At 36.8% G+C, this 13999-nt stretch overlaps 1 pseudogene; it reads left to right on the top strand.

The window, feature by feature from the left end:
* Positions 1-2718: 2718 nt before the first annotated feature.
* Positions 2719-12456, top strand: LOC103720360 (annotated as a pseudogene).
* The last annotated feature ends 1543 nt before the right edge of the window (positions 12457-13999 follow it).

Below are 13999 nucleotides of genomic sequence, written 5' to 3'. Positions count from 1 at the left end.
AATTGGTAAAAAGTGCACGGGCAAAAGCCGGTGCAAAGGAAAGAGCAGAATAACTTGGTGCTTCTTGTCACTGTAGTGTGTCATCTGTTAAAAGTTATAAAATTAATTTTTTGTGATACTGTTTTGTTTTGTGGTAGGGCTAAACTCGATCAAATATTAGTATATCTATATTTATATTTATTTTTTGATGGATATGGATGTTAGTCGAATGAAAAAATTTATATTTATATTTATTTTAAATGAATATGGATACAAATTGGATACTATCTGTATGTATATATTGGATAATTAAATTTTATGATTATAGAATCAAAAATATTACTAAATGAATAGTAAATTAAGTTAATAAAATATTAATATAGGTATTTATTTTTAAAAAAATTATGAGTATTATATAAAATTAAATAGGATTATAATAGAATAGGATATTTTGATATGGATCGGATAGTTGTCTATTTATATCCATATCAATATTTTTTTGACGAATATAGATATATATATTAGTCGGATGCTCAAATTTCTATCCATATTTTAATAGGTTTGAATACGAAAACAGATTCGGATGGATATTATCGAATTCACTTTTACTTCCATTCTTTGGTATAGCATCAAGAGTTAATGTTTGATTTAAGCATTTTTTTATTTTCCATAAAAAAAAATTAATAGTAAGGTTTGCACTAAAAGGATTCATGGAGAGTTCAAGCTCATAATTTACATAGATTTTGATGATGGAACATGTAATAAGTTGTTTCATATCTAATGGTGAGACCAGGCCCTAAGACTCAAGCTTGCAGCGGGTTTAGATGTTCTCATTGTTATGATGGAATGAAAATGTTTTTTTTTTTTTAATAAAAAATATCACTTCTAAGAACATAGGTATGTTTGGGCATATTTTTAAATGAAATTGTACAAAATTAGGAAATATTTTTATATTTTTTTATGTAGTATCAGGATTTTAAGAAAGATAGCTTTATTTATGTTTTTTTAAAGTGTGATGGGACACACGTAGCAAGGGGGAACCTTGTGCTTCCATTGTATAATTAAGGGCCAATTCCATAATGATTTAACCGTAGGGCTTTCTATTTGCTTGTAATTAAGCATGCTGCAAGTCCTGTTGCAACTAACTTGCTCCCAGCAAGTTTCTTCAGTTTTTAACTTTCGATTATTTTGTTACAAAGTCGCTTGTGATGAAAAACCTAGTCACGAGTATACCTGTGGCCATTGATTGCAACTTATCTTTGGACTAATTCATTACCATCCTGTTATTGTGACTCCACCCCTCCAACTTCTTTGACTGCATTTAGTATGAGAACAGGAAAAATGCGAATGAGGAAAGTAATCCTGGGCGGTAAGAGGCTGAAAGGCACTTTGTTCGGTCTTCCATGCATTCATTGCAAAAGGGAATGGAGTACTCTTTTACCCGAAATGGCACAAGTGTCCTTGGCCTGTTATAATACATTTTATATTATAAATTAAATCCGGAACAATTATTTTAGGTAATATAAATATAAGATGTAATATTATTACACAATATAAAAACTGTAATAAAATATATTATTAATAAATTATAAGATGTATGGGTATTTAAGGGGTATTTACAGGCTTTAGAATTCAATATTTGATGATCAAGACTAAGTAGTTAAGGAGTATTTACAGGCTCTAGAATTCTTTGCAATAATAAAGAAGGATGGGTACTCTTAGTGCTCAATGTTTCGGAGGACCTAGTAAAACAACTTCTAAAACACCTAGACTATGTTTTCTTGGTGTTTTTGGCATTTTAAAAAAAACAAAAATCCTATCAAAGATATACTTTCCGATGCTAATTATTATAGTGTAGTTATAACCGAGACAATTTTGGTCAAATTTGGACAAAATCTATAGCAACACAAATTCGCATGGTTAGTTTAATTGCTCTACCATCAGTTCAGAAAATAGGTTCATTTTTTTGACCATATTTTCTTCATCTGCACTTCAATTGATATGATTAAAGACTTGTTAAAAAGCTTGCTCAATGTTAGGCATAATGGTAGTGGTTGAGACCATGACTTATATGTTATTTGATCTTTATCTATAAATTTTTGGCACATTGCACACTTGTGCATCAAGTGTCACTTTGTGCCTTTTGCATAATTAGTTTTGAAGAGTTCCAAGGTCACTCAAAATTCTTGTAGCCCCTAAAGGGTGTAAGAATTGTTGGGGCAACAAAAGATGTAGGAACCACATATATCACTCTTATGAAATCAAGGCTCAAAGAGAAATTTATGGGTCCATACCTCCATACCTAGGCTATATTGAATGTAAGAGGTTTGAGTTTTAAATTATTCTTCTGCAAATTTGTGCACTCCATGCAGAATGCCTTCCCCCTAATAAAATTTTGACCATCCACCAAAACTCTTCCTTAAATAAGAGATCTGACTATTTTTGTATTTCCTAATATGGAAATATAATCATGATACGATAAAGGACTAAAAGGTTCGAGAGGAAGTTTCTGTTTGTTATCAAGCATGCGATCTTATTCCATATTCAAAAAAAACAAACTAAAAATAAAGTCAAAAATCTACTCATGAACTCCTGAATATTGATGGTTACCAAGATGGAATCTAATCCTTTGCCTTATACACAATATATATATATATATATATATATATATATATATATTATTTTACTTATATTAGTAAATGTATACTGCTCGCATAGTCATTTGCCTTCTAAAATAGTTCAGATCATCTGCCCTCCAAAATAGATAAAAATTATTTGAGCTAATTACGAGATTCGAGCTTGCTTTGTTGAGACCTAACTTCGGCGTTCTAGATCCCGTAATTAGCTTAGACTGCCTCGGATTATGGATTATGGATACGCTACCAGTACGCTTCATCAAAGCCCATTTTTGTCGGCGTAGGCGTTGCCCGTCTCGTGCAGCCTCGAGGCGCGCTCATTGCTGCGCCCCCAGTAGCGGGCCCGCCTCTCTCAGGCCCGCCCTCGAACACCTCAGCGCCACACGACGACCACCACCTGCGCCTCGGCCGTCCTCGCCCTCAGATCTCTAACCTTCCCATGGCTTCTCCCCCCTCCAAGGTCGTCACCGTCCCCGTTCTCCTCCTCTTCGCCACGTGCACCACCGTCCTCCTTCTCTTCCTCCTCCTTCCTTCCTTCTCCCCCTCCTTCTCCTCCTCTTGCCCCGCCATCCCCACCACCTCTACCACCGCCCGCTGCGGTACTACCTCCTCCATCACCGACCCCAGATTCCGAGACCAGATCTCCCCGAGCCCGGAGGACGTCGCCTGGCTCAAATCCCAGCTCGGCTTCAACTCCATCCAAGAGCCCCTGTCCCCCGAAGTCTGGCACTCCCTCCGCAAGGGAATCAACCCTCGTGCCCGCACCGAACAGCTCGAAGACCTCCGTCGGTAATCCCGTCTCTCCGCTCCCTCTCTTTGGTGCAAAACCTTCAAAAAAAAACTATGTTTTTCTCGTTATTTGGTTATAGATTCAAAGGCATCTCCCACTACGAGGGAGACGACGCCGGCAACCATACCGCCCTCCCCTGAACGGTGAGCTCCTAGTGGAGGAGCACCACAGCAACTACGGCGAGCCGTGGGCCGGCGGCCGCGACGTCTTCGAGTTCCTCGCCAATGCCGTCGCCCTCGCGCCCTCCGACCTCGTCCTCGAGATCGGCTGCGGCACTCTCCGCGTCGGTCTCCATTTCATCCGCTACCTCGACCCCTCTCGCTTTCACTGCCTCGAGCGCGACGAGCTCTCCCTCATGGCCGCTCTCCGCTACGAGCTCCCCTCCCAGGGCCTCCTCTACAAGCGGCCCCTCATTCTTCGGGGGGACGACATGGAGTTCAGCCGCTTTGGCGATGGCATTTCCTATGATCTCATCTATGCCAGTGCTGTGTTCCTGCACATGCCCGATGCTCTCGTCTGGGTAGGGCTGGAGAGACTGGTGGAGAGTTTAAAACCTCAGAAAGGTCGGATCTTTGTGTCCCACAACATCAAGTTCTGCTCGCGGCTCGGTGGCGATGAGTGTACAAGAAGGCTGACAAAGTTGGGGTTGGAGTATGTTGGGAAGCACACGCATGATAGCTTGCTGTTTAACCACTACGAGATTTGGTTTGAATTCAGAAGGCCCAAAGCTTAGAGTTTTTTGGGAAGTTGTTAGATGTTTCAATGAGAAATTTCAAGAGGAGCTGAAAATGGCAATTATCTTCATTGGCATCGACAAGATCCGAGCTTTGCTATGGAAGTATGATCGAAAGTTAATGGGATCGTCTGTTTTGGCTACAGAATGCAGCGGGCCGAACAATGTTTCATTTGGATGTATTCTTTGGAGAATCCAATGGGGAAAAAGGCAAAGGATTGAACGTTTCTCTGTTATGCCAGATTATGTATACTCGATGAGGCAGTTGCAGTCTTGGTTTACCTTTTGTTCACTTTAATCATTCATCTAGCTGCAGTCTATGTATTTCTTACAAGTTAGCAGCCATAGACTCAACCAGGTTTGGAAACAAGTGGTACCCTTATTTTTTCCATTGGTACATGCAAAAAAAGCCTTGTAGTTACTGCAATTTAATTGCTTATTCTGCAAGCTGAATATTTTCTCGTGAGTGCTTTTCCATGTGGCTCATATAGGTATGCAAGTGTTAACACTATGTGTCCATGCCGGCCCATATTGATGATCTATGCTGGTGTTTGCCAGACCAGCATGGCCAATATGGATTGGCATGTACCCTTATGACGTACCTGTACCTTACTAAAATGGTTGTAACACGGCATACTTAGGTACCTTAACCCATGATTTTAAGTGCATGGTTATGGTAGTGGATTTCATGTGCTTGTTAATGTGTCATTGCAAGTTTTCCCCTCCAACTACGTATAAAAGCGCGCGCGCGCGCGCACACACACACAGAGAGAGAGAGAGAGAGAGAGAGAGAGAGAGGGTTTTCTTCCCCTTTCATTTCGGCTGACCTTCCATTGCAGATGAGTCTATATTCCAGCTCTCTTTTGAACTTATAGTGCCGCCCTTCAGATTACAACTTCAAAGAGATTTGAATAATCAATCGATGTCTCTTTGGCAAAAAGCTCAAATCCATGTTCTCTGAGGTCTGCCTCCTCATAAGTATAACATTAGTAGTCGATTGTCCTTATCCGGGTAAGGAAAACTGTGTGTCAAAGCACCTGATGCCTAACCTTAAACTGAAACAGTCTCTATTCAAAACAATTTTAGAAGTTAGTGTATGTACATTTATCAAATGATAAACAGTGGGCAAAGAGTGCACTCATACCCTCCTTATCCCGTTTATAAATTTTAGTAGTCATGGTTTTCCTAATGCTTACTTTGTCTAACATATTGAAAAGATAAAAATCTACCTCTGAAGTTGCACTTGTTTGAGATCCCTTCTCATCTAGCTCAATAAAAGTTACACACAGTCCAGCATTCTTATTCACACAACCCAGTCCAGCATAGGAAATTGCTTGGCATGGGGAAGGTCTTGGTTGCATTCCCTCCACTCCCAAAATAAGATGAATTATAAAATAAACAAGAAAAAGAACATGCCTCTTCAGCTAATTTTGTTTTCTTCTTGTAGCCTGACAGCACGAGGCTGCCTTATTGCATCTTACTGTTCAAAGTTGTTTATCTAAGGGAGTCATAACTCAGCCTGCCTTATGAAATATATGAAATTGCAAACCTTACCACCCTTCTTCTAATCATTTTTCTTTTTGTAGATTCTTATTGCATGTGATTACTTTGATTTAGTTACACCATCTTCAAAAAGCACACTTCTTCAACCAAGCAGGGTTATATTTCCTTTCTAATTGAATGGGAACCTATTCTTGCATTTTGGGTCTCCATTGAGCGAAAATGAATTCCAAATTCCCATATTTCTTTGGGTGAGAATGTGTCTTACAACATGGCAGTTTGTGTTGGCAACTTGATTCAGTTTGAGTTGAAAACTAGTTATGTCAAAATAAGGATCTTGAGAGGACAAAGAGGCTGATTTTGTTATTGAATTTCCATTAATCATAAGATAGCAAGTATATTGGTAACACTGCATCCAATATTTCTTAGTGAGAGAATATGTATTACAACCTAGCTACTTGGTTGGAGACATCATTCAGTGCGAACTGAAAATAAACTAGTTATGATAAAATTGGAAAGTGATAAGAGGAAGAAGAGAATAAATTAGTTTTTGTTGGTTATTCTTATGTTGGGAGTTTACTAAGGGATGATGACTGGTGTCTGGCATTGGCGCAGTTGATACCTGAACATTGCAAAGAATACACGAAGTAGAAAAAGCGGTGGCTAATCTTATATCTGAATGTTTTAGGTCACTGCTACATTAAGTTGTGCATGTTGGGGAAGGGGGGATTTTCAGTGAGGGGTCACAACAAGTATTCCTTAGAGATGAAGTGCCACACATAAAACTGGGTGCCTATGCCCTGTATTCTTCATATTCTCATATTCATGTAAGCGGAATTCCAACATTATCTAATAGTCTGTCATTGAAATTCTATATATTCAACAAAGAGTTCACTAGTCTTGTTCACAACTCTAAAGGTGTTCCAGTTAGAGTTAAACCTTATGGGAAGGAAAACAGCCATTGCTAGGCCTAAAAATGGCAGCAATGACATTATAAGGCTAATCATTGTTCAGAATACTTTGTTCATTGTAAAATTATCTTAGGTTTTAACTACAACCCTATCAAACCTGTTTATAGTCATATTGCAAAATACGGCATATGAGTTATATCTCCTGCTTTTTTTTTCAGATTCCTGCATCTAACAACAACAAACAAGATAACATGTTTTAATATCATGGGATACTTTGCAACGACATGAAGAAATTTGAAACTCTTGATCAGAGAGTATTCTTGAATTTAAAAAACTCCACTTTAAGCATTAAGGGCTCTGAAAAGTGGGCTTGATGATAATGGGGATTATAAAGTTACAATATATTTGTAAAAAATGATGTTTCCTCTAGGGGTAAATCTTAGTATTTTCTTGCATTTGATTCAATGAATTTTATGTATTTGTTTACTTTGGAGGGGTCATTTAAACAACCTACGTGCCTTGAAGGATTAGACAATGACTCTAAATAACATTCTTGCAGGCCAAGATAAGAAGTTGCTATTTTCAAAATCCCATGACAGTTGGCTTAATTTGATAGTCTAGGGCAATGCCATTCTGCTATTTGACCTGATCTAGGAACGTTACATCCTTAAATGAAAAGGAAAAGTGCCATTGTATTTTGAAAATCCTCTGTAACAAGTTGAATTTTGAATTTCCATTTTTAGTGTTTTGCCTTGATCAAGTTTATCAATATTTCGGCATTCTGAAAATAGGTGCAAATCCACAAATGTTGGCAATCAGACCTACTAGAAGAAAGAGTATATGGATGGATGCATATTGTTTGATTCTATTTCTGAAGTTCTACTTTTCTTTTATTTCACTCACTAGGCAAGAAATAGAAAGGTTTGACTCATGGTTTTAGGGAAGAAGAAACAGAAGGAAAACCATCCTCCTTTTTGTGGAAACATGGATCCCAAGGACTTGGCTGAGTTGTTGAATCAAACAACTAGATAGGCATTGGAAGTGTAAGGCCATTTGTTTCCGCTAAGTAAATTATCTTTTTGCACATATGGTGGAGCTACATAGAATTAGAAAATCTGTGTGGTGGATGAGAAAGCTGCTTGGAATAAGTAGCAAACCTTTTTGGAAGGAACATTTCATGTGACCAGTAATAAAACTACTCTTCAGGTTATATCATTGATTTCAAGGAGGTGCAAGTATTAAACTGTTAATAAATAAGAAATTTCTTGTAGAATATAATGCGGGTTCAAGTTTATGTCTGAAATGGTGCAGGCAACAAAATGTGAAAATCCTGGATGCAGGATAACATAGTGAATTTATTACATTGTTTTTGAGTATCTCTGCAGATAGTGGAGAAGCTAAGATCCTGTTTCTTCTTGAGTGGTATTTTGTTTGATCAAAAAATTGACATTTAAGAAAAGTTCCTTTGGTGTACTTCTGTTGGCTGTGATGCTTGCCTTTGATGATAGCCGTAGGCATGAGCTGCAGCAACTTTTGTGCACTAGGTTTACAGATTGTTGTTGGGAGGGATGATTGTGCCATAATGCTAATTCAGGTGTTCACCTCTTAATCTGTATATTTGAGATGCTTTAGGTTGATTAAATTCTTTGTACTGATTATTGTTTTCTGAACTCCTCAAGAAAAATGAGAAAAAAGGGAGAATAATTTGCATGTTGTTAAATAGCTTATTTGATGTAGTAAACATTATCTTTCCCCCTTTTCTTACGGTCTATTTTTTAAAACCCCCGATTAATGAGACAATGTTTGAAGATATTTTGGAGAACTATTGGAAATGTCTGGATTTACACATTACTTTTCATTAAAAAGGCTTATTAGTTGTTTTGGTTATGGATATACACATTGTCTCATTGATATCACCTAGGGAAATTTATCTTCTTTTCTATTCAAGAATCATGTGTGCCAAACTATCTACTTATGTTAGTTCACCAGTCATATATGTCAACTTAATATCCATTATATAGATCCTCGGTATCTTCCTGACACTTCAAGAGTTAGCTACAGAGGACTTATGCAATCTCTCGACAAACTGTTAATCAAAGTGAATGTTTATTGGCTAATCCTAGCCCAAAAAAATAAAAATAAAAAGAAAAGAATAGAAAAGGTAAAAAAAGCTTACCATTTACTAGAAATGTCAATTTAAGGGTCACTTTGAAATGTTCTGAAACTTTTGTTATCTTTTATAGAATTATGCCTTTCCTAATTTGTCTGAAGTTGTGATTTCTATTGCTGACTCTGTGGTTGAGCTTAAATGTGACCCTTCGTTGATATTACTGGGTTCTTGATAATGCTTACTGTTAATGATAAGAAATAGTCCATCAGTGCTAAAATCAGATTTATTTTTGTTTCTGTTATTGGCAAAGATGGACATGCCACAATGTTAATTTGTGGTTGGCTTTTTGAGTGGAGATACCAATTAAGCATATAAATTGGAATCTTATGTTTTTCCAAAAATATTTTCAAAATACACATTTCCATAAGGACTCTGGGGAAGAAAAAGAAAAGAAGAAGGTATTGTCATAATTGTTGGAGGTAGAACATTGTAAGTCAACCGAGCAGGTGAATTTAGGAGATGGAGATTCCAGCATGAAGATCCAAGCTATTGAATGTAATCTACCATGTACTGCTTTTAACTGTTCAAAATCAAAAATTATATGTTTTAGAGATTCCTTACCTACACAAGAAGTTATCTCAAGATGAACGATACAAATAGAACTAGTGTCCTAAAATGCATCATAGGCCACAGAAATTAGGAACTCGAACTACTGACATTGATCAAGACATCTTTAGATATACGCCAACTAAATTTCAACTATTTTTTGATGTTCCTAACCTATAAATTATAAAACAAATAAAAACATTATCCATTTTCAATGGTTGATGCGAATGCAATGTATCTCCAACATAATTACTTCTGGTTTGTAGGTAGCTTTTTTCGAAGGTAGTACATCCCATTCAATGGCTTTTCTCCTTGTTTTGGAACCCCATCTTCAAATATATCTGTTTGGATTTGGTCTGAAATCTCAATGACCTTATTATAGTCACAATGTTGCTGTGATCAGGATTGAATAGTTATTCATAGCTGGGTTAGATTGGATTGCATCATGAATTGTGGAGCAAGTAATGAGATTTTCTTCTGTTTCTCTCAATTTTTTTAAATATAAAATAATTTGGAAATTGAAATATGATTATAAAGTAAATGAATGGGGAACAAAAGGCTGCACATATAAAAAGTCTTGTTTATACCATCATAAGCTTATATAGCATTTCTAACGAAATAAATATTTTTCCTGGTTATTCAAGATTTTTGTATACTACCTATCAATTCAATTGTCCTTTTAGGTAGTGATTAGAAAATATGACGATGTGGTCTTAGCTTGTGAATGTAAAAATAGGAAAATTTACCTCCAAATATAGATTTTTAATTCCATGAACTTCAACCACATGCATACTTATTTTAGCAGTCGAGGCTTATTTAGTGATAATTAATCTATAAGATGTAGTCAAGTAAATTATAAACATGTATTGCTACATGATTTAATATGTATATAGCATGATCGATGATGGTTCTTGTGATCCAAGGGACTGTGTAGCCCATGTTATCGATCTAGACCCTATGATCCTAATCCATCCTTTGATCTAGATCTTGTGATCATAAGGCATCCAAATCCAGGAATGAATTGAGGTTTTTATCGCCATTTTGATATGGATCATAACATTTTGGGATTGCCAGTCATAAGATTTTAATTTAGATTGAGGAAGTGTATGAAAAATATAGTTTTAGTCTCTGATTTTTTTTCCCATAATCTCTACTATTTTTATATAAAATGACATTATTTAATACTGAAAGTACATTTGAGTTTTTTCTTCAGGTATCTTTACTCAGGAGTGATATATCATATATATCAGCTCATGATTGTACTCAATTTAAGGTATCTGTCTGAGCTGTTTTATAGTAATTAATGACAATTATTGAATTCTTTATTGAAATGTGGAACTCTGTATTTTGTTTTTGACTCAAATACTGCACTGTTGTGCTTGGTTTGAAGTTGTTTTTTCATGTTGATTTTAGCAGTTGAAGATAAATGTTCTGCTGCTGCTTATGTTATAAATTTTGGCCATTGACGATGGCATCAGGCATGAGCCTCAACATCATTGTGCATTGGGTTTGCTTTTCCTGGTTGTTGGAATGGCGGATGTGCCATACTGCATATTTGAGGCCTAAATTCAGAGTGTATAACTTCACTCAGCTTGAGTGCCAGTTCTTTGGTAAGAAGCTTGAATGTCCTATCATTTGCCTTTCTTTTGAAGCAAATTCTTTCTAGATGCAGAATTTAGATTTCAAGTTTTGCTTCATAGAAAATGTTGTCTTGCTTAAGATTGGGAAAACTACCAGCTATATAATCATTTTTCTTGTCTGAATGGTTACTCTGTGGCATATTTCTAGAGTCATATCGTCCATGAAATTGCACACGCTGTCTCATGTCGACGAAATAAGCTAACATTAGTACTTTTATACCTGATGTAGACATTTCCTTGAATTGATTACATATTCCATGGTGAAAATTTTATTACTCGAGTAATTTAGCCATCTTCTTCCATCAATTGTATAGTTCTCTGTGATGTGTGCTGAATCGTTCTGATGCTCTTTTTTGGACTAGTGTTTCTGAAGTGGTAGATCATATAATCAAATTCTTTGTGAAATTAATTCGCTGTAAGGCCAACTTTTGATGATGATATTGGGCATGAGCCTCAAGAACATTTGCTCATCAGAATTTTTTTTTTGCCTGAGCAGTTCTTGGCAAGCAATTCTCATTCTTTGAACATTGTAAAGCCCATAATTGCTAGATGCAGGTTTAAAGCTGTTCAATGTTAGTCTCACCTATTTTACAGATATGAGGAAAGCAATTGAATCGTGTGGCTTTAGACATTGTCATTACCTGAAAGATTTTTACATATTGTTCTTCACTAAAAAATCCTCTTTTTTTTTTTAATTTACAAAAGGACCATCTTGTATTGGCAAAGAAAGTTTTGTGGTTTTGTTAATATTTCTCATATAGTTTATAAAATTGTTGCTTACTACCTGAGAAACAAAAACACTAATTTTTTTCGCTTCAAGGCAAATTCCTTCAACTTATTTTCACGTTACCTCGTTAATGAAAGTGGCTAGTTTGATAAATCTGCCTTGTTTCCTGCTTTAATAGTTTCTGATTTTGCTTGTGATGTTTGATACTAGAGTTTGCTTATCACTCATAAGAAGTATGCCTTAAATATTTTGTTTGACCCTGTGGGTTTTTTTTTCATTTTTTTGTTAAATCTATGTTAATAATGTGCAAAGTCCAGCTATTCTAAATACTATCTTTGCATTCAGTCCAGGGCATCAGGTTGGCTGGGACCAAAATTGCTCAGTAATTGAAGTTGCAGCAACTCCAGCAACTTTTATTTTGTCTGGTTGCACGGAGATTCAACTGATGGTATTTGAGGGGTGGCAGGGAGCGAATGAGCAGCAGAAGATGTGTTTTCTTTTTCTTTTTCGGGTGAGGTTGGTGCTTTTCTTTAGATAAAAAGGGAGGTAAGCACCACCCAGCACTTCATATCCTTAAGTAAATGATAGCCACATAGTTACAGAAGACACAGTACAATGAAGTTTGGGTTGTTACAGAAGGTTGGATTGGCTGTTACTACTTGGTCTATGGCTTTAGTGCAGGTTGAGTTGTAGCTAAAATATATTTAATTGTTAAGTTTCCAAGTATAGCAACACTGGAAGCATAGACCTTTCAAATTGGATGTCCTGTATATATTTGATGACATATGGGACATGATCCTTGGATATGTTTGAGATGTATCGGATATTGATGTCATTCCCCAATCCCCAGTATCCTACCAGGGACTAAGATCCAAGGTATCACAAGTACAAAGAGAAAAATAGCAATTTGAACAGCCTTCCCAGCTGAATCTGAATTATTAGCCTGACTATCCTGTGCAGATGTTTTGAATTCTTGATCATCCCTTACATATTTGAAGGGATATTTCTCATATCCTTACTAGCTCTTTCCAGTCCTTTCTCAAAACTTATATCCTTGTTACCTTAGGTCTTTCTATCCTCTTCCAAACCCTCTGAAAGAAAATCCAAGCTAACAAGGTGAAATCTATTTCTAAGGGTAGACAAGAAATAAGCCCAAGGAATTGTCTTTTTCCTTGCTATAATGTCTGATGCCTTTGTATGCCAAACATTCCAGTCTAACTTGACTGCAATATATTTGGATCATCATTTAACTTTACGTGGTGACGCCGGATTCGATTATAAGTTGCACCGCATGGGTCAATATCAGCATGATCCCTTCCAATTAGTTTTCCCTAGATAACTTGTGCATTTCATCTTAAGCTTGAAATTAAAGTGTGGCATTGTCTTTGAGCCCACTGCTGCCTCACCGCAGGTGCCGACACCCTTTCGAGGTCAGGCTTCCTGTTCTTGATGGTGACCATGATGATGTCTTCAAGGCAAATGTAAGGTGGAAGCTTGTGGTGGCTTTTGATCCCCACCAATCTAAACCTGATTTCCCACTTCCCAGAACCCTTGTTCTACTTCATGAAGAGCCCGGTCAGATTTTTGGGAGGCTGATTTCCTTTAGAGGTTAGTTTGTTGCTACATGCGACAGAACAAGACCTTGTACAGAAACTAGATAACTTACTGAAATGTCGGTTCGATGTATGTAATTGTTGATGTATTGATTTTCACTTTGCACAATGCTGAGAAAAATTAGGAAGCAATTTCAGATAAATTCTTGATGCTGCCCATTCTTTGGGAACAAAGGAAATATAGACAAGCTGTTGTCGCCTTGAAGCTGAATCTTTTCTCCTCCATTCTTATAATACTTATTGCCTTTTTTTTTAATCTCATCTGTCACTATAAACTATGAACAATGGCATTGAAGATGATAGAATCTGCTCAACAACCAGTTTTGTCCGTATGCAAGAGAAAATCATTGGCCTCATCAATCAATCCTTGTTTCACCAGGCCCTTCACCATCATGGTATAAATAACAAGATTTGGCTTCAGAACTTTGTGAGGCATGGCACTAGAGATTTTAGGCTGCTTCAATCTGACAAGCTTTGAGCAATCCATTGATTGGTAAACCGAAGGAGAGAATGTTTGGGTTGACTTCAAAGACTGCGTGTCTTCACGTATCTTCATAGCTTCATCAATATGCTGGTCTCTGCAAGGCCCATCCAAGACTATGTTCTTATGTGCAACAAAGGTTTGGGCATATCTCAGCAACAAATTATGTGCAAAGGCCATTGGATGCACCTTGGTGCCTGTTTTTGGCCATTTCCATCTATGTATTGGGAAGAAAAGATCATTGTTCTTATAGTCTTTTGGCTCGTTAAATCA

This window comes from Phoenix dactylifera, unplaced genomic scaffold (genome assembly GCF_009389715.1).
Source record: "Phoenix dactylifera cultivar Barhee BC4 unplaced genomic scaffold, palm_55x_up_171113_PBpolish2nd_filt_p 000026F, whole genome shotgun sequence".
Taxonomy (NCBI): Eukaryota; Viridiplantae; Streptophyta; class Magnoliopsida; order Arecales; family Arecaceae; genus Phoenix; species Phoenix dactylifera.
Note: the sequence above shows the minus strand (reverse complement) of the source record. Positions and strands in the feature narration are given on the sequence as shown.